General features: G+C 46.6%; 1 protein-coding gene across 1 annotated transcript in view; it reads right to left on the bottom strand.

Moving 5' to 3' along the window:
• The window catches only part of Oatp74d (Organic anion transporting polypeptide 74D), a 90,793-nt gene extending 68,647 nt beyond the window's left edge, over positions 1-22,146 (bottom strand). The window contains exons 1-2 of the mRNA XM_076906902.1: positions 21,860-22,146; positions 20,170-20,206 (exon numbers count right to left, since the gene is read on the bottom strand). The gene's annotated coding sequence lies outside the window, so the exon portion shown is untranslated. The remainder of the gene's footprint in view (positions 1-20,169; positions 20,207-21,859) is intronic.
• Positions 22,147-22,184: the final 38 nt, after the last annotated feature.

Below are 22,184 nucleotides of genomic sequence, written 5' to 3'. Positions count from 1 at the left end.
GGAGGAAGTTTGAGGATCCTGTTGCCAACGGTTGCAGCAGGACAAGCGGGATCCCTCTCCTTCGCCGCGTAGAAACGTATGCTTTCGTCGTGGTTAAAGTGCCGATCGATGTACGCACTCCTCGACCACACCCGTCGATGTTCCTCCTTTGGCTGGCTTGCCGAACTTCGTGGAATCGATACTTGTATCGCGTCATTGAATATCGAATAAGCACGCGGTTATACTTGGGGAATATTACGAGGGACACCAGGGCAGGGGAAACTTATCCGGGCACGATTAATCATCGACGATACTCGGTTCTGGCTGAATTTCTGGCTGATAATTAAATTTCGTCTCGCGTGTACGATAAATTCGGACAACTTTTACCGATCGGGACAATTTAAAGAGTAATTGTCCTTAAACGAGGTTGAATTACAAATGCAACGGTTGTCACGTCGTTAAACGTCGGAACAATGATTGCCTGGCGACTCGACTTTCCCGTTAATAAATTAGCGTGAAGTTAAAACGGGCATCGTGTTACACATGCTGATAGGCAGGCGTGGTGCATACTTGTTCTGAATACAACATTTTTCGATATTAACACATTCTCACTTTCCTTCGGCCAATCAATGGCTTACGCAACGCCGCGTACGATTGCAAGATTGATTATTAACATAAAAGTGCATTGAACGAGGAAACAGAAAGAAAAACGTCCCCGTTCGTTATCCTGACCAACGAGCCATGTATAACGACTGGTAAAGAGACAATTTGCACGATCCTGAATCGAATCGATCCTGTTTGAAATGAGTCAGGTCTAAAAACGTACGTGGATGTATGTATGTGCATATGGATCGGGCTATTGGGCACAATTAGGTGGCGAGCATGCACGTACGAAATAGCTGTTTGCACGACTGATGCGTCTCGTCAATTGGTTTTAAATCTCACGACGGGGTTTGCCCTTCGGGCTCCTCACCGCCCAGAGAGGTCACGGTTAAGGTCTGGCCTGCAGTGTCGGATCATTTCGGCCGGCCGTGTAGGTCACTGCTTCTAAACGAGCCAATCACGTGCTTTGAACGCTTTTAATTTTATATGCACCGAGGCATCGTGAAGGTGACATCCTTGAAGCGTTGTTAATCTTTGCCCGCGCCTAACACGCGTTCCCCCACTCGAGGAGACCGCTCTCGCAAACGGATTGCAATGAAACGTGGAAGAGAACTTTTCAGCTACTCCGTTTGGACGCGCGCGAACTCCATTTTAGACGCTCGGACTCCGTACGAACGTTGCGTTACAGCGATCCTGCGTTTTCTATCTCGAAATTCGTGAAACTCGTGCACGATCGAGCGAGAAGTCTCGGTTCCAGCGGCGGTCTGAATAGAAAGAGACTCGGCTCGCGCGATTGCCGACGACGAGCGGAGATCGGTCTCGAGGCATACGCGCGCACACCCGCACGGAAACGGGGTTTATTCTTCGAATCTGCTCCAGTTGGGGTCGCGGTTAAGGTCTTGCCGGCAGTGTCAGATTATTTTGGACGGGCATGTAGGTCAGCGCGAGCAGCCAGAGCGGACGATACGCGCTCGCGAGAGCGCGTCTGGCTCTCTCCTTCTAGGCTCTCTTCATATTAGCGGGCCAGATTGAAACACAATCGATTTAATGAAACGAATCATCCCACCGCGACGAGGGCCAAGGGCGAATCTCTTTACGAGTCTGATTCACCTGTTTGCTCTGACCTCTCTTACGCGCGACCGTCGCGACCGGGCCACGGACGGGAACGAGTCCTGACCCGGGAATGGGAAAGAAAGTTCCGAGACGAAAGAAAGCTAATCATCGACGATTGATATAAACGATTCAACGGTCTACCCCCGCTGAAGCCAGGCACACGGTTGCAGCTTGCAGCCCTGGGACGGCAGTCACGGTTCGTAATCGAGACTTCGGCCTCGATAAGAGAACGGAGAACAGATGTGGTCCACGGAAAATATTCCATTCAAGTTGTACAGAATTGCTCAATAAATTGAACCTTCTCTGTAACAGCCGAGACAAATACGACACTGCGGATACCTTTTTCCTCTTTTTTTATATCGCTTCGAGTGACGGTATGTTTCGCGCGTGTAAAAAAGTGAGAAGAGAAAAAAAGAAAAAAAGACGGTAGAAATAAAACGGGATATATTAAATGATCGTCCACGCATGCGAGCCAAAATTGGTTATCGATATCGGGACCGTTGCATGCGTGCCGACGCGAGCACTTGAGCGCAACACCACGGGCTGTGTCATCAATTGCGATCGAGGCAAGAAAATTAGATGCATCATATAAAAAGTCTTCTTTAAATATAGCGACCCAATTCCGATCCGCGCCGCGGCGATTCCAGCGTTGCGAAATCGTTGTCCCACAGAGAGAGGAGCCTCGGAGATCGAGTCCTCGTTGATAATTCATGAATCGACGGAACATCGGACGTCATCGTTTCACAGAACGCGATCGAGATTCGTTGTTTTAAAACGGTGTGACCTTTGATCGCGCCGATAAACCGTCTAAAGAATAAATTCCGTTTAAGCGTAAAGCGAAAGGGTGGCAATTTATAGCCAGGTTGGCAACGAGCGGATACACGGTTGCGCCCGGCATACCTAACGTCTGATTATTCGACGATCAAAATTAATCCCCGATTCATAGCAAACAAGCGGATCGTCGTAAAGTTAACTTAGCGCGGGATGACTAAAACCTAACGATGCATCCTGCGCGTAGCGCCCGACGGAATTGACAAATACCACAATGAACATTGATTTAACAATGCCAGAAAGTATCCCCCCGGGGCGATTTCTGAGGTTCCACAAAAATAGCCGTTCCACTCGGGACTGCAAAAATACGCGAGCTTCCACGGCGCACGTGCATATTATCGCCGCTCGCTACGTTGTTATGCTAAAACGATTTATACGCCGTTGATTTATGGACCGCGATATATAACGCACTGATGCGCCATTACTTGTCAGATTAACGGGATACTTCGCACGGATTTACCCGCGACCAAACGCGTTACCGTTTTTTCCTGCCCTTTTTTTCTGTTCGCCAACGCGACGAATAGAAACACACTTGCTAACTATGTAGTAAAACAGCTACGGTGACACGAGAGCCACGAAATTGCTATTTGGCCCGACGCGCGTCCGCGACGCGCCCATAAAAGTTCGAGGAACGAACGGGGCCGGCATTTTTTTTACTGCTATCACCGCGGGATCGGTTCGCCAAAAGTGAAATTTATCGACCGTTGCGTAATGCACCACTGTTCACGCGCAATTAAGAGATTCGTGTTGATGATAAAAAAGACAAATACCGAACCATTCAATTATCGCCCTCGGAATACAATCGAGCAATTGAGGGGTTAGGTGCAATGGCGGCGAGGAGTCAATTCGTGTCTTCTTTGAGGTTATCAGCTCTGGAAATTCTAACGAGCTGGACGGAAAGTTTTCGCGTTCTATTCGCAGTCGAAAAAGAAGAGAGACGTGTACAGTAGGAGCCTGTACCCTTAATTTAATCTTAACTGTTTCCACTGTGATTCGCGTGTGCCACGAAATTCGTACATCTTCTACTATATAGATTCACAGCAATTGTACAACGATATCAACTGTCGTACACGAATTAGCGAGAGAAGACCGGGAAAACAGAAAAGAGAGGCCGTTTCTCGAAATCTTCGGACCATTAGGATTCACGGTGGGGCTCGCTAAAAACTAACTCGACTGGCTAATTCTTGACCCAGTCCCCAGAGCTCATTCGCATATTTCGTTCCAAGAAGCGAGTCGCAAATCAAGAGACGCGGGAAAAATAGAGGATTACGAATCGCAGTCGAGACGGAGCGACGATCCTCTTTTCGTTCGTGGTAAGGGCGGACAAATGGCGCCGATACAAAGTCATCCAGGCACACAAATACGATCCCAAGAAGCTCCACCTCGCGAGAAGCTATGAGGCTGGAATACGCGAAGTAACCAACTATTAGTAACCCAGACTTTAGTATTCCCGCGGTGTCGTCTCCGTACGAGACTTCCTCATTCCAGAGTTGAGCTATTGTGAAGCTCTCCTCCCCACCCCCGCCTCCCAACACTTCTCTCTTCATTTTCTCTCTTCTCTCTTCTGAGCACCGCCGCCTCTTGTCTTCTTCCTCCTCCTCCTCCTCCTCTTCTTCCTCCTCCTCCTCTTCTTCTTCTTCTTCTTCTTCTACTTCTGCTGGTTCTCCGCTGCTCTGCTACTTCATCCACAGTCCAATCGCGTTACTCTCGCGATTACGTGTACACACTCGGCCACGAACGTTCCTCGCGGTGTACCGCCTGCGCCGGTTCGTTTTCTTCCCTGCAATTTTCCACCTTCGGCATCCACCCCTTTTCCCGTTTTAACGACCCCGACCAGGCCACGAGAGCCTCCCCTCTATCCTACGATACTTTCTACGATCAATTCGACGCGAAGGGAATAACCGCAACTTTGTTGTCGGCTGCTTTGCTGCTCTTATTCCACCGGCTAGGCTCGTGTACGAGTCAGGAACACGTGTTGCAAGCGTGCAGCAGATATCGGGAAGTCACGATCCCGTGATCAGCCAGCAAAGTGGTTCTCGAACGGAAAAATCACGCCAATCTGCAGTCGATCGTTTGTATCGTAATTATTGAACAAGTTGCACGTCCAACGACTCGAGGAGAATTCTTCCTGCCGGTCGCGGCGGTTGTAGCGAAACGATTTTTCATCTTTCCGGCCACCAAGGTTCGCTTTAACTCCTTAGCTAAGCAAGCAAATACCGGTTAACAAGGCTGCCTTTCCGAGGAGCAGTCCCGTTAATCTCTAAAACACAATTCATTCCCGCCGCGAGAACTTCCAGGAAAATGAATCTAGGAAACCGAAACCGATCTACGACCGGTCTGTTCGTCTCCTCGCTAGACGAAACTGCCCGTCTATGGAGGGGAAAACCTGTCGCGTTCGCGGCTACGCGAAACGACACCGTCGAAGGACAGAGGTCCCAACCAGCATGGCGAAAAATTTCCATAATAAAAATCTACCGTATAATTATATAGAAATTTGCTGCGTTACGTGTGAAACTGAAACCATCATGTGTGACATAAAATTTGATGTGCACATTTTATGTGGAATACAAAATTTCCGGCATTTTTCATAGACTAGACGCGGTAAAAATTACGGCTGTAATACGATAAAAATTGTGCAATCACCAGTGAAATACATTAAGCGAGATAATAGTCGAACGAGAAAACCGAATTTTCGAGGGACGAAAAAATGGATGCTCCTTCCGACCTATTTTCACCCGTCCCCTAATAGGTTAATCCCTTCAACGCTGCACGAAAGCGGTGAACAAATTCTACCACTTCTCTCTCCTCTTTTTTTGCCAGAAAAGCTTGGTCGTCTCTAAAACTTTCGAGGGGCGCACGCTAAAATACAAGCACAAATGTTACGCAACTGCATTTGCTAAATTGACGACATCGATGAAATTTGTGTTACAACGTGTCATTACAGAATCGCGTGACACACCGACAAAAAGATCGTGGGCGTCCTTTAAAAATTCTAATCTAAGTCCCCGGCGAGGAAGAAACGAGATTTTGCCACGGACTTCTTTTTTATCTTCCCTCGGTTTTCTTTTTTATCGCTGATGACGAAAGTCGACCTACTTCGCGCGGAGCGGAAAAAATCAACAGGACACGCTCGCCGTGCGTGCGACGAAGTCGCAGCGGAAGACGGAATGCTTTATTGTCACAATGTTTCCCAACCGCCGCGATACGATCCGTTATCGAGCGCATTACAATGCTAATTTTCCAGTAAATAAGTAATGACTCCGAAACACAGTGTATCGAAATAAACTGTACGGTAAAGGGGGAAAGCAGTTTGCACAGAGTTTACAACAAACCTTGTAGGTGTATTTTACAAGTGAAACCGCGATTCGATTTGAATTGCTAATTTATAAAGAAAGACACGTATTGCTTTTTAATAAAACACTTGCAACCTTCTCTTTGTATCGATTCTCTGAGACTTCAACTTCAGTTTCACCTGTGGAACACACTGACAAAGTGACTATCGTACTTCGCACTACTGATTTCTTACACAATCTGCGATTTAGCACACTGAACCGATAAAATTTGTGAGTGGTTTACTGATCTTCCACCTCGATAAATTGAGTTACGTCGAAAAATTGTCGATCGTAAGTACGATCCGAAGAAAAAGGATCGGTGAAACGTAGCGAATCGAAGCTCGTGATTGCGATGATTCAGAAAGCGAATAGGACTCTTTATTCGCGACTGCACGAGCGATCGGTGCAACTTCGATCCCTCATTTTCTTCTCGAGAGGATTTAGTCCCGATGAGCATAATATTCTTGTAATTTAACGATCGATACGTACGTAGAGGAGAGACCGCTTGGTCGCGGTGCGACGTGACGAGAGAAAGGAAGCGTGATCAGAGTAGAAATTACTTTAGATGGAAAGCAGCGGCCGGGGGTGAGTGCTTTGAAAAGTTTCGCGAGGAACACCGACGACGGGGAAAGTGGATGAAAGTATTACGTGTTCAAAACCCTCCGTCCTGGGAAATAAATGGCCGGAGATTTACGGTTTCGCGCGTTCCTACCGGCTCTGACCGTCGTCATAAACAACGCCCACTCCACGAATTTCGTTTCCCTCTCGTGGACATTCCGCAAATCACATTGCAGCTCGATGTAGTAACATTGTAGCACTTCTACGTCGGGTGTTTCTTCCCTATTAACGCGCTCCAACTTTCTATTCGAGTTGCTCGGTACTCCGCGCGCAAGTAGATATATATTGTCGCAAAGTATTTCGTAATATCATTACGTGGCACATAATAGCCAAGCATGGAGAAGTTATCGCGTCCTGTATCAACTGTGGTACGTGTGCTCTCTGCTCTGGCAATCGTACAGACGATTACGCAAAAATATATCACATAAAAAGATGAACCTAATATAGAGCGTCCTTAAAAATCTAGAAAGATACTCTGAAAAATTACTAATATATGACATCAATAATACATGCACCCGACTATCCCTACGAAAAATTTGAATAAATACGAATAATCAATTGTCCTCCCTGTCACTCGTTCAGGAAACTATCGAGCACCCTCGACCACTGAAGGATCTTCCTCTCAGGCGAATAAATCATCCCGCAGCCGGGCATGCAACATCGCTGGACATTTACGAGCGCCGAGCGTAGAGCTATTCGAGCTAGGCGGTGAAAAGGGATCGGTGCCACGAAATCCCCGCACGATCTCCCCCGTCTGTGGCACGTGCGACCGTGAATTCGCGAACGGAACCAGGTTATCGACGAGCGGCGAGTTTTTCCCGCGTGCAACGTCGAGGCAGACGGGATCGTTGCAGGAAAGCCACCGCCGCAGCGTGGCTCGTATCTATCTGCCGTATTTTCTCGGCGCGCATCGCGTGTGGGAAGATGACAATGCACCGGTGGCCTCGCGCCCGATACGCCTTATGTGGTTACGCTCTCGCAGCCCTGGGGAATTCTCTTTGCACGAGCGTGTATGTATTCGCCTAACTCTCGCCACGATCGAGTCTCCCTCTTTACCCTCCTCGCCACGCCTCGCCTCGTCGCGCCGCTTCATCTCTTGATCCTAACGATTCACCGGCAAACGCATTGATATTCCAACGCCACCGTCGCGTACGCCCGCGGCGGATGCCCAGTTATGCTCCTCTTTCTTCCTTTTTCATCGTGCACGTCCAGGAAGGACGAGATGATCGATCGATCCGCGTCTATTTTCGCACGGTCACGACCCATCGATCGTCCGTGGAAAATCGACTTCCAGAGAAACGGGGTGGCGCACCCTGGCCGCCCGTCCCTTCGCCTGGACGCTCGCCACCGATCGTATGTGGAAGAGTTAATGGCTAGCAAGAACGTGATAGTTCGCGTTTCTTGCGCTGCCAGAGACGCCAAGGTCCATTCATTAACGCGAGCTCTTCTTTCATAAGTTATTACTGCGAGCGATAAATTTATAATTGTATATTTTACAGAACCAAGAAACCGTTCCATCGGCTAGTCGATTATCAATTCAGTGTTTAATTCATCACTCCGTTCAATGGATTTCTTTTTCCACGGTGAGCTGCTCAATTTTATCCGAAACGTGAGCTACCGCGGAAGAGATATACGAGAGTCGTTAACGGTGATGTTTCAGTAGATCTTTCCACGCGTAGCGCCTTCAGAAGAAACATTTCATGGTCGTTTAGAACATTGAACTTAGAAAGAAGCAATTCGTCGATTGCTCAATTGGTTAGGCAGTCGGAATTGGACGGACTTCTAATGAAAGGCCAGACTTCGAGTTCCGGTCCAATGGTTCGATTTCAGAGTTCTGCGGGACCCGTACGCTGGAGTTCTCTGACTATCGTCCAAGTTCGACGCGGCGATCGAAATTTTTTTCACCACAGGTCATCGATTGAGTCGACTACGAGGAGGAACTAATCAGGCACACGCACGTTTACGCTCCTCGTATTGTTATTCACGGTGACGGCTGCTACGCCCCTGGCAGATGCCCAGTTTTTCTATTAGAGCCAACGTCAAACCTTAGGAATGCATCCTCAGCCAGGATAGGCCTGCCGGCTACGTTCCCATTCACACATCCGACGATCTACCATTGTGCTACTAACGCGGCGCGCCCGGTCCAAAATCTGTCCCCTTTCGAAGAGAAATCACCGTCTCGTGAGCGTTGACCCGCGGTGCCGTTACCACGGATCCGAAATGTGACTGGGAGACGTGAAAGAGCCCATTAGCGCCTCGGGATTCCGCGAAAAAGTACGCGAGAATCGCATTGGTAATTAGACGACTCCCGAGAACAGACCCAGCCGCCTTCTTTCGAGCTTACCAACCACTAGTTCGCCAGCCGCCAAGTTTGCGAGCGACACTCCTTCACGGGGGACGCGGAAGAACACACCGTAGATAGAAATTCTTCATTTTTTACCACGGGTATAGAAATAAGATGCGATACTTAGCTAACAAACGAGGACAAATTTCTCATTGAAGCTTCTGGTGTTAATCTATGAATTTCTAATGAAATACCACAAGAATTTTTCAAGAAATTTTCACTGATACAACTGTGATGGTCTAACAATGTATCATTAGACTTATTACATAATAGTAACTTTACAGACATCTCACATCTGTCACCTCAAACAATAGCTCCAACACAGGAAAAATTAATATACGCAGAGAACAGGCCTTACTGCATAACGCGACACGATGTTCCGCATGTAAAATCGAACAAGTGCCAAGTAACAGCTGCTTTGTAAACCACGTCGAAAGGTATATCAAATACTAAACGTTAAGTGATTTGAAGTAGCGTCAGAGTTGTAGAACTTCGTAGCCCTAGAGGCAAGCTTCCCGTTATTCGACCCTGCCCATCGTTTACGAATATTACTTTTTTACGCATGGGGTACCATCGCAACGAATCCGAAGCCGAAAGACTTGGCGAACGTCCGTCTGTCCAGAAAACGAAAATCGCCGTGGGATCTAACCGGGTCGCAGCAGGTTTCATTCTCGTTTCGACGACGACGACGACGACGACGACGCAAGATGGTCTAAGTGGAAAATGAGCGAGTGCCTCGCTGCCGTTCATAAGGTTAAATGAGTGTGCCGCAAGCAGTTCGCCGTGCGTAACATTGTTAACAGTACCGAGGAGGCATATCCAGCGAACGGTGACCATCGCACGATAATTTCAGGTAATTGACGTCGGAAGTGCAGACAGCGCGGAGCGCGTGAGTATCGCGCGGACAAGAAAAGTGAGCGTGTTACAAAGAATTACACGCGGATGGGAAGAAGAGTAACCGTAGGATTCAGCGGTGGAAGCTGTTCCATTAAGGTAGCCTGTAATCTCGTATCGCGGTAGGAGCGAAGACACGATCACCGGATCGCTCGTACCGATCCAGATTACCAGTCGTGTCTCGATTCCGCGAAATGAGAACTTCGTTACCGCTGGCGCGCGTGTTACGTAAAACCGATTCGTTTCGCGACAGATACCAGCGAGCGGATATTTACAATCGCGCGTGTCCACGTTATTATGAAAGGAACCATTCGTTTCCATCGACAACTCCATAATTCATAACCGACACGACAATAAACCACGATGTTTGTTGCAATACGAGGTACATCCTCGTGGCAGAGAATGAGATGCTCGTTAAAGAGTCACACTTAACCGTGCTTGTTCATTAATCGTTGCTTATTTATCGCCTACTGCCCGTTGCGACTACACTTGCGATATTTACCTGTATAATAATACGGATAAGGAGAAACAGAAGAACGGCGGGGAGGGGCGGGTTGTAAAGTCAACGAGGCAACTAAAAGGAGAAAGAATAAAAAAAAAAAGTAAGAAACGCTACTTCTTGGAAATGCTAATTATCTAATTCATAGATTGCCCACGTTCACGACACGTTCCAAGGATGACAGGGCGAAGGAAACGTGGTCGTCGTGAAAGTCGACGAACGCCTACGGGGTCCTGACTTAAATCGCGCCCATAACTGCGCCTCTGTCAATCGTACACGGCACAATAAACGTCTCCCGGGCAAGGTGCGTTTCGTTAATCGCGATAAACGAAGATGCGGGCAGATTGCCACGGCGCTTACTTACAGGTGTAGCGACAGGTGAAATGACGGGACGATCCGATGGCGAATGAAATTCGCTATTGGGTCAATGAAAGATACGGCCTGCGATTCAATGGCGTAAACGTAAAGCGTGTGTAAAGTCCGTTGTCGCCGCGCGAAACACACGCGTCTAATGTGAAACATCGCGTTATTGGTGAATTGGTGTTGTCATCTGACGATGATGAATGTAATTGTTCGTTTCAATGAATGAGCGTATGAAGAGGTTGTACGTCAGCGTGTGTCTGGAAAAAAATATCGTAGAAGAGCCTCTGAAGCGTCATTACCTATACACGACACGCTAAGCATATTGGCTTTATCGCCGTTTGATTATTTTTCAAATGTACTCGCGTCTTTTTGTTTGTCGTGATTACGAATTTCTGTTTCGTTAATCCGAGCGATGATATTTCTAATATGCATTCTATGCTCTTATCAAATCGCGTATAAATCTTACTTCTCTCCTTTCCTCTCCTTCGTCCCGATCGTGGATGATTTCCAATTCAATGGACCGTAAATTCCTCGTTCTATGCATCATGTGCACCGCAGTGACTTTCGTCAACAATCGAAAATAAACTTAGAAGCAGTGGAACTTTGTGTTCGCAAGGATAGCCGACTTTCTACTCTGCCCACTCGCTAACATGCAGGGGATGCATACTGAAAGAGCTACTGTTTAGCCCTGACCGCTCGATCACCGATAGAAATGTCTCCGTTCTCCGGCAATGACCTTTCCTCTGTTTCTGCTGCTCTTTTTAACCGCCACTCCAATTGCGCGGTCGAATCGACCCGAGAGATACGAGCGTGAAAAGAAGAGAAGTCAGATCGATAACCGATGTGCCTCGAAAATTTTCGATTCACCGACATTCTCTCTACCTTTTTTCTATCTCCGAAGTAGGTCACGAGCGGAACTGGTTTCGACAAGAGTGTCATTTAGAATTAGAAGAAATGACGAATTTAGGTTAATCGAATGTCGAGTGAAATTTGGCGGTTTTTCAATTAAAACCTGTTTCGATTTCAAGATTTCACCACCGTTCTCAGAACATTCCTCGATGCTCAGAGCCACTATTGCTACCTTTGAATAACGTGCTAATCCGATCGTATTAAAATTTCGACGAGCACGGCGAGAAACATCGAAAGAAACCTCACTCGATACGTTTATGATTGTGATACTAAATTATATTGCGACAAAACCAGCCTCTTGTTTCAATTTAACCTTCCATAATTCACTTGGTGGCAAAAAACGAACGCATAAAAGTATGTATATAGTTCGATCTACGTATCAAGGACACCCAACAGGATACACTGTATTGTGAGTTAAGTATTAAGAGGATCCTGTTACCGTGTGGATACAATTTTCTCAAGCAAATGATTTAAATTCAAATAAATTTTACATCCTCTCCGATCGAATGGAATTACAAATTAAAATTACAATTCGATCGAACGCATTGCTCTACTAATAATTTACACTGTTCGCGTTACTTTCAATTCTGTTATCCAATCAAAGTGAACCGTGTAATTTCGCCTGGAGCGTTCCCGTTAACGAATACCAAGCAACGCAATGAATTAACAATCTCTCTCCTCCTCTCTCTCTCTCTCTCTCTCTCTCTCTCAATCTCTACCTCTCGACGGACGAACGAATAACCAGCTCTTTAAATGAAACCGACGCCTGTTTTCGCCGATGAACAACGTTGACGTAGGCATATTCACCGTTTGCCTCGAACCGCGTAGCTCGCGGCACCGACGACGCGAGATACAAGACTGATCGATATAGGCGACATTCGCGCGGTTCGCGATTTGCATATGTGTGTATGCAAATATCGTGGAGGTAATGCTGTCAATAGCACGTAATGTACCTACGCGTATCTGGTGCTTGGCGCGTTATAAATCTCGCGCCACGGCCGATATTCTTGCGCGGGCTGCGCGAGCCGTATAAACGGCGCATGCAAATTCGCGGAGTCGCGGGGACGCGATTATTTTCGGCCCCCTTCGCTCGCGCGGACCGACGCGCGCGGGCTGTAGAACGCGAACCGCGAACCTCTGGAGAAGGTACGCGAAGTCGCACCGGGAACACGAGGCCCGCGGAAGATTAACGAGTCGCAGACGGCGACCGGTGTCCCTCGCTTGTTCGCTGACAAGATCAATTACCGATGCTGCGCGATTGTCGCGCTTACGCTGCCACGCGCTTTGTTCCAACCGTAAGAAATTAGCCTAGGAATAAACTCCCTCGCGGCCAGAAGGGTTACGTACGTGTCAAGTACATCGCACTATAACTGAATGAAACGACAATAAGGGGGTGTTTTTTTCTTCGTTGTCGAAGAAAGAGTTGGAGATGCAGTGGTAGCTGATTTTTGATGCAAGAATATACTTGTTTGATTGTCTCTGACAAGTGTAGCGAGATGGTAGAGCGACACTATCTAACAGTTTATACTAGTAGCCACCCCTAGTTGCATTAGGGAACCGAGTAATAACACCTGGTAGTTCAATGTATCGATTGAAACGGAAATTATAGGACGTTGGATGCTAAACTAAATTGCGAACCAAAGGGCAAGAGGCTGAGTCGATTTCGAGAAACGTCGAAGATCGTGCAATACCACGGATCGATCTATCCACAAGAGATATCCAGCAGGATCGAGTAATAGAAATGCAAAGATGTCGGACATTTCCTGTTTCCGTCTCTAAACGTCACCGCGTGGAGATTGGTCCCCTGGTGGCACCCCGCGCAATTCGAGCAATCTCGTACGGTTATCTCATTTCGCAAGGCGTCGACGCGAGGGTGACCGACACCGTATGCCACGGAGGCGACAAAGATGGAGTGGCGCCAAATGTCGTGGATGCAATTCTCGGGGAGTCCCGGCTGAATGACAACTAAATCAAGCGTATAATTGGAATTCAATTCGCACAGTGGCACAGATACACGGCATTAGAATTCCGCTTGCGGGCCTCGCCGTTGTACGGTGGCTACTTGTGGCCGCGCACGCACGCGCGTGCACGCGTATATAAGCGTTAAACGCGGTACCGATCGCGCGAACACCGAGTCGCGTCGAGCGCAATCGGTCGGGGCCGATACGTCTTGGGGAACCGGGCGATACGCGCGAATCGCCGCCCCATTTTCGAGGGGAAAAGCGTTGGAATGCGCTAATGAACGCGCAGCCAGCAAGTAGGTGTAAGAATGCGATTCTACGATCATAAATTACGGTTAACGTAAGGTGTACACGCGTACGCTTCGCCGGCGGATAGCGAGAATGGAACGGAGCACCGGCTCCGCGCCCCCTTGTCTCAATCGAACTCGGTTTTGCGGAGATTGTTGTCCTATTTTCTTATAATTAACCCTTTCACGGTGAAGTGAAAGAGACACTCGAGCGAAATTTATTACCTCGCATGACGGACTGAAATGTCTAATTGCTCGTCGTTACCTTTATTACGCGAGAGGTTTAATTGCAAGAGCGCTGCTTTCGCGAGATAAGCAAAAAGAAAAAACGAAGTGCTTCGATTTTTCAAGTTAACGAAGTAGCGAACCGCATCAACGCTCGCTATATTTTAATCTGGCTTCAGAGCGTTCTTATGGAAACATAGTCGCGATAAAATATTCGGACGCGAGGCGAGCACTGTTTTTCAATTCAATCGCGAGTCCTCTTTTTATATTTACGTGTCCCGTATCGTTTCGCCACGGAACCATCCAATGAACACCCAATTGCACCGGACACCGGGACTGGCCGAGACAGAGAGCATAAATAGGTATCCGCGTCGCGCGCTCCGGAGGCTATCGCAAATCGAATGTAACGTTAGGTTTCGCGCTCGAAATCGTGCCTCCACTTTGCGCTTGGAAAATCAAGAGAGTGCGGCTCGTACTCCCGTTCTCTTCTTCATATTTCATCGGCTTACTTAGCGTAACGGCTTCAAAAAGATTATAGAAACGCGCAAATTACGAGACCCTCTAAAGTAGATACGTATCTCGGCAATTACTATTTCTGACAGCCGCGAAAGACGAGGACGAGAGAACGAGGGGAACTCTCGAGCAGGATTATCGGTTCCCCGCGACTCTGACGAAAACGCGAGTTAGAAAATAAAACGAGGGAGCTGCTCGGGAAGCAGAGAGCAAAAGGTAGAACAGCACGATGGCAAGATGTCATTCGTAGGGTAGGGTGCCGTTGGAGGCGGGCCGCAGGGGGTGCACGGGGACTAGAACCTAGAAGGTTAACAAAATCAATACCGGGTAGGTGGCAGAGAGCTGCTGGTCGGACTGCTGGGGGGCTAGGTCGGCCACTGACCTTTATCCAGGCCAACTGCATCATCCCCATTTCTACGCGCGCACCTACACACGCCCACGCAAGGGTACACACTCGCGCGCATACAGGGGAGGTCGTCTATTTTCACGGCGAGCCATTTTCGTCGGATGAAAACAATCCGACCGTACGTAGGGCCGCTTACTATTGCTTCTGTAAATGTCTACGACGGGAAAGACCTTTCGCGCCCGGATGGAATCGCGATCATCGATCCGTCCGATAAACGCTTTCCCAGCTATGGACCCAGCTCGTGTGCTATACCCTTCCCATCCCGCCCTTTAAGGAACGATCGTTTCGCCAACCATCGCGAGCAAATTAGATACGTCCAAGAAGATAATTCATCGCGGAGAGGCATAAGTGATATGACATTGCTACCAAATGCAAATGAGGCGTAGTTGGTAGAAAGAAAAAAAAGTATGGCGGCGAAAGATAAATGCAGACTGTAACATTCGTTTCTTTCTTGGATCTCTATATTTAGTAACGATCATGAGTTTTTATATGTGTTAGTTCGTTACGTATTCTCGCGACAACTTTAAGTCGCCTGAAGAAATATTCAGATCATCCCCTTCTATCATCCCCTGACGATGCCTCGTCGCGACGTATCCGCTGCGAGTAATTTACTTGGAGTGATTTACTTTAACACCTAGGATCGCATCGAATCGCGGATGCACAGTTCTCTGCGTTATCAGGCAGCGTGATCCACCCGCTCGCGAATTCCAACGATTAGCCTACTTAGACGAGAGAGGAAAATAGCAAGTGGAGTAACGCGTATCTGCGCCGTCAATCTGAAAATAACGGGAGCACGAAGGGCTGTTTTAGATTTTACGAGCCACTCTAAAACGGCCCAATGGGGATGCATTTCGTCACGCAATGCACCCCGAAAATATACGATTGCGTAAGTACAGCATTAAAATCCCAGCGGCTTTCATTACCAAACGAATTGCCTCTAAGACCTTACAAGATTTACTGTGAAACGAAACCGAAGCTACCTACTCCCGGCACTAAAAACTCTTCTACCCTAGCATTTTCAGCACGTGCAGGCTTAGGTTTCGAGAAACGACCGAGGGTCTACGAGGCACGCACCTGCCGCGTATATATTCGTCCTTAAGACGAATCATTAGACCATTCTGTTCCACGGAACGAAGTTGGCGCGAATCTCGTGCCAGTTCCGGCGAACGTCACCTTTAACCACCAAGGAATGTACACGGAACAGAACTTCCCTGAACCGAATTAGAGCGCAACGACAAAAGTTCCTCCCGCCTATATATAGACTTTCCAATTCCTGACCCTAGCTGGGAAACTTGATATTCGAGATTATTACCGCTAAATTCTAGAAACCGTGACTACACCCCTTCGACGTAATTACCCCTTTGATATGTCCACGACGTACAGTTGTTCGAGTCCATTTAGGAATAAGACATTGCTTCGACGATTGCTCCAATTTCGCGTGAAATGCACGACGTTGTAAGCTACGAAGATGTCGAGAATTCGTCTTCAACTATGAGACGTCGAGTAAGAGGGAACAGCTGCTTTGAACAGTACACCCTTAAAAACTTTGTTGCAAGGAGATGCGAACTATCGTTAGGGATCGTTTAAGCGGTCAAGTAATGCTGACTCGTAAAACAGTAGAGTGTTCGTATCAGCGGTTAAATAAACGCGGGCCACAACGAGTTAGGAGGGAGACGAAGATGGACGAGATTTTCACGAGATGGCGGCGTAAAATACGAAAGTCGGCTGTCTAAACGCGGTTCGATCGGACGGAACTGAAAAAGAAACGGTCGGTTGGAACGAGAGATAACGCATTTACATTTTTACTAGTAGGAATTAGCATGCTACACGTTAGTGACTAGCGATGTCGCGATTTAGGCCAATGAACGACGACGATGGCGGTCGTCCTTGCCGAGCAATGTTGTCCTGTCGTCCACGTGACCTGCTTTTTTCTAGGATGTGGGACGAACTACTAACGCGTTCTCTCCTCTCCTCCCCTCGCCACTGCTCTCTCTTTCATTTAGAAATCCGTGCATGCGACAATAGAAACCGCTTCATTGACAAATTTCGCGGTGAACTATGACAGCAAGAGACATCGCCGCCACCGTGGATCGTGGGATTAGACTAGCAGACTTAGACGCGCAGACTATGGACGACGTATGAATCCTAATAATGATGTAACCGTATACGGTTCGCGCATACGGAATAATGTTGCAATCAACGAATGCAATAATCCACGTTTAGACCAAGCTATTAGAGATTTAGAAACTCCCAAGAATCGAGATGACGAATAATGAAATTATCATTAACGAAGATACAATCTGTTAACTTTGCATTTACAGAATAACGTTTATACGCATCGCAAGTACACAGGTTCATTACAACTCACTTAAATATTGTACAATCGATGGAATTTCACTTTATTTTTTACAACGCGGAATTTCGTGGTCCTTTTCCTACGTAATCTCATTAAATCCAAATAAATTATTCAGAAGAGTCTCTGTACAGTTTGAACCGCTGAACTGTGCTTGGGACATGATAGAACGACTGTAGAAATAGGGCGTAATTCAGGACTCATTACGTCGAGCAAATTTCCAGAGACGAGTAGAAGCGTGTCTGTGCTTAGACCATCTTAATTTGCCCTGTGACGCAGCATTTTTCACAGACTAACGACGTCTGATATCTCGTATACGCGCTCCCCATTGCCACGCTCTAACCTCGAACGTGATGGTATATAATGTGGAATCGAGAGAATCGAGCGATGCACGGTTTAAACAGGAAGGTTCAGTGAACGGGACATCGCTCTACAATATAACGATATAAGGGCCTTTGCAATATGCAGTACCAACAGCGTGACTGCTAATAGGATAGGGTAACGGAGGGTCTTGTCGCGCGAAGATGCCGATGGGACAAATGAAAAGAAATGACAATGAAGATGAAGACAAATGGTTCGCGGTACTAGACTCGTACTCCTAAAAGTAACCAGTGGCAAATCAGCGGAACGAATCGAACGTCTCGTCGCGCGAGTTCACATCGTGTAAAGTTCACAACGCACGAGCGACGACCTCGTTCTGTTTCATGTGGCGTGTTCCGTTCGTAATTTCTCTCCTTCTTTCCCCTATCGTGCCGGCGATCGCCCGATAATTAATAATAATTCCAAACTTCCCGATGCCGAGCAACGTTTCGCGAGAGAGAGAGCAATCGTCGGCGAGGACTGTTATTACGGTTTATTTAACCCTTTCACCGTCGGATCATTTGCTCGAACCATATCTTAGCTTCAGAAATGGTAATCTCGCAACGAACCCGCTGATCGATCAGTACGCGGTGGTGGAGAAACGATCCGTTTCAAAAGACATGTATTTGGATTTAAATGACCCTCTTGTTCACTCGCGAACGATAGAGTACGAAGTAAACTTTCAAAAATATAGTCACGTCGACAATTTGATTCTATAAGAGATTCTATACTTATACACGTTATTTTCACTCGAAATGAGTGATACGATCCGACGTGAATAATTGTAAAATCAAGTTCTGCCCGTGTTAGGAACGGGTGGTCATGTTCACACGGAAGATCGACTGATATTCTCGACGGCCGTTTGGATAACCTACGCGGAATTGCCGATTAGCCAATTCGAGCCGATGCAAATGACGCGCGGGATCGTACGATCGCCACTTCCGACGTATTATGTAGATATTCACCGGAGCAAACGGAAATTTCGGCGTAGAAAGCGTCGCGTCCGCCTCGAGCCCGCCTCGCCTTCGTCGTCGTTTTGCGTTTCAAATCGCGGCCGTGATTCATTCCGCGCGTGCAAGAACGTCTGAACGCTACCAGAAACTTCGTAGAATTCTTGAATTTTTACAACACGCGCCGGTCAATGCGGACTTCCGTGAACCGATAGATCGGTAAATACGTGGACAGCGTTTCTAACAGAGTCGATTGAACATGGGACTAAATGTGTTGGCCGCTGCTCTTTCCGCTATAGCAGTCCAGCCTTTCACGCAAGTTACAACGTTTATCAAAGAGAAAAACGTTACGAGGGTGTACCCTCCTCCCTTGTTTCTTTTTTTCTTTTTTCACAAAGCCAGCCGCACTTTTATCTTCTCGAACGGATTCAGTCGAGTGACTTGCACTGCGCTGCTCACTACAATGGATACAGATTTGCCTCGAGTCCTGCATGCATCGCGAAGATAAGTGGTTTGCTCGGCTGTTCAGCCGCGTATATATACGCGTGAGACTCGATGCGCGTGTACTGCAACGAGATTGCGCTGATTCCGTCAAGATGGAACACACGGTGGTAGATGAAACCGCGAGTACAGGAGCGAACGAGTTCAACTGGCAATTAGACCGGACAATAACCTTCCATCAACGATGCAGAAGGTTTCAAACTAAGTTGCAACGCGTTTGCGAAAGACGTCTCTCTAACGGTGACTAGAATGCGGTCCCCCATAGTGGTAATCGACGAAATAGTGTTTAACTTCACCTTGGGAAACAGTGGCCGACAGTGGGGCAAATGAAATCAACGTTGAACGCGACTACGCGTTTAACGCGCGTTCGTCAGCGAATTACGCGAAGAAATAATTAAGTTACCTTCCGCGTGTAACCGACCGAGTCACTAATTAGGGATGTATCAACACGCAATGCAAGCACGAGCATTGCGAGTACGCGCGCGTGTTGAAACGCTTGTTTTGCACCTATCCTTCGTTCGCATGCAATTTCAGAGCAAAGGTTTAAGAGTATGCCTTCGTAAGATCGGTTAATGCAATATCCATAATAAAAAGAAATCAAATATATAATACACGTTCGTTTTTCGAACGAACCATTGAAGATATATCAATTGTAGAGCGGAATTTGTGAAACTATAGAATTTTGTTTAGCTATAGAAATGGTTAAGATAATTACGGTTAGATTTTTCGCTAAATTTGTCTACTTTACATATGATAATGTAAATGCAACTCGTGCATATTGTACGTTGCGTATACGAGATGCATCAATACAGTTAGAATAATCAGCAGACTGTATAGGTAAGCAACCAGCCTCAAAAAAGATCAGAAATTAGCATGTTCGAGTTTATACTCCACACGTTGTCGCGGTCGATTAGCTATTTTAAATTCTTAAAAATGCCGCCAGCGTTTTATCAAATATTTGCTTAACAACTTGGTCTGTAAAGTTACATTTTAAACCGCCCGCACATTAAGATACAACCAATGGAACCGCGCAATAACGTTAGAAATGGATAGCTTCTGACCACAGGTTAACCCCAAGGATTAATCTAATGTTACAAAAGTAGCAACAGAAGGAATATCGAGACTCACCGCATTGCTCTTCTCCAGCGAGGAACGGGCGCTCCACCTGCAACAAAAAATATATGGTTATTCTTGAAATTCGAGTACGTACACCTAATTATATCTTATAGTCGATAGAATGTCATTTTATTCTTCATATTTTAACTCACTATCATTCCGTAAATAATATTTCTAAATTAACATTACCTATTTATCGATGTACTAAGACGCCATGTTTTAAATTATCAAATGTATTACGATTACGCAAATAAAATCGAATAATGAATGACAAACTTGACATATCACTATTACTAAATCAGTATGCGAATACACTTGTATTACAATGATTAAACTTACCAACTGGAAAGTTTACTCTTTACTTTTCTCCGTGAATCCATTATTAAAGTTATATTCCACACTTTACACTCTTACCCAGTAACATGAGAAATAACTTTCTGCTATCGTTTAAATTACAAGTTATACACGATGAGAAATTATTGTTACGTATCTTAAAGTGCATAATGAAGCGTATTATCGTAAGTTGCACACAAAACACTGATAATTACATTGAATAATTAATAAAAAAATTACACTTTCGTCCCGTATTATTTGAATTCGGTCAAAGAACACCTTAACCACTAAAAAACTCTTATGTATAGTTCGGATTGTGCAATTCGCGTCTAGAATCTAGTTGAAGGCACGACATCTATGACTTATGAATATGCGTGTGAACCTTAAGCTTCTTAAAGAACGCATTTTTTCTGCCATCTTATTGTTATCAGTTCTATGCTCGACGGTTTTGAATTAACGGTACGCTGAAGTCGCGGTTCGCGAAATGAAAGAAATTTCGAATAGTCGGTCGAGATTTTACTCGGAATCGCGTAATTGTTAGTGACAAAGTGCCTACAAAGTGTTTGTTTCAATGAAACGTGCGTTTCGCGAGGAATCTGTTCCGTTATGTGATCTTCGAACAGGCCGGTCCGTCCGAAGACGAGTGCGCGTCAGTTACCTCAAGTTTTACATTCTATTGCTTCACGAACAAAGTGCTCCAGTATTAATGTAAAGAGAAACAGCACAGAAGTCAGCAGTGCGGCAAATTTATCATATTTATCCAGACAGCAGACAAACATATTCGCTTGGATACCTGACACCTGTTCACTTTCAAATGCTTCGGAATGGCTACAAGGAGATCATCGAGTGAAACTGCACGCAAGGTAGGATTTTAATGCAATTGTAATTTCCCTCTTTGAACTGTTTGTGTTTGCGGAGATTGGCATGAGTTGGCGCAGTATATTAAGTTCAGAGAAAGTAATCATACGTCATGAAAAGACAATAGGCAGGATAGAAAGTAATTTGTTAGCTCGAAAGGTAGCACCGATATAGATGCGGTGTAAATAATATGGCATCGAAACGTGAGATACGAGTACGAGTTTGCCAGGCGATTCAATTGAACAATTAAAATTCTATTGTCGCGATGCATTCGACGCGTTACGATATTTAAGAGCGATCTAACTACGGGGCATAGACTCACGTGAGTAAAACGAATTACGTTTATATGAATTGCGTGAACGCGACCACGCATAAATAACATCGGTGTGTGTACGCAAAGTGTGCGGACACGGCCGTACAGTGACGACAGTGGACACAGTTGATCGCGTGAATAAACACACATGAAACACAGACACGTACGTAGACATGCATATGCACACATGACTCTCACCTCGATATAAATCGGCAAGCAAGCAGCAGGCCGTCACAACACGACGGTCGTCGCATCCCCTCCCGCCACGCCCTCGATCGTCCTCTTCCCGTTCATTCATTCCTCCTCCACGCGACGCTGTTGTTTCTCTCGTGCGACGGTTCGTGCCAGAACATTGGCAGACGACACACCATAGTTACTCACTGTTCACCATGGCACACTGACGTATCAGCCAAATAAAGTACGATCTTGGGTAAATCGTGGCGGCGACGAAATTAAATCCGCGTCAACCGAGTACGATGATATCCGGAAACACCATGGACACGAAGAACCCCCGTCAGACCGA

The sequence above is a fragment of the Xylocopa sonorina genome, chromosome 15 (genome assembly GCF_050948175.1).
Source record: "Xylocopa sonorina isolate GNS202 chromosome 15, iyXylSono1_principal, whole genome shotgun sequence".
Lineage (NCBI taxonomy): Eukaryota > Metazoa > Arthropoda > Insecta > Hymenoptera > Apidae > Xylocopa > Xylocopa sonorina.
The sequence above is the reverse complement of the archived record's forward strand: the minus strand, read 5'-3'. Positions and strand labels throughout refer to the sequence as shown.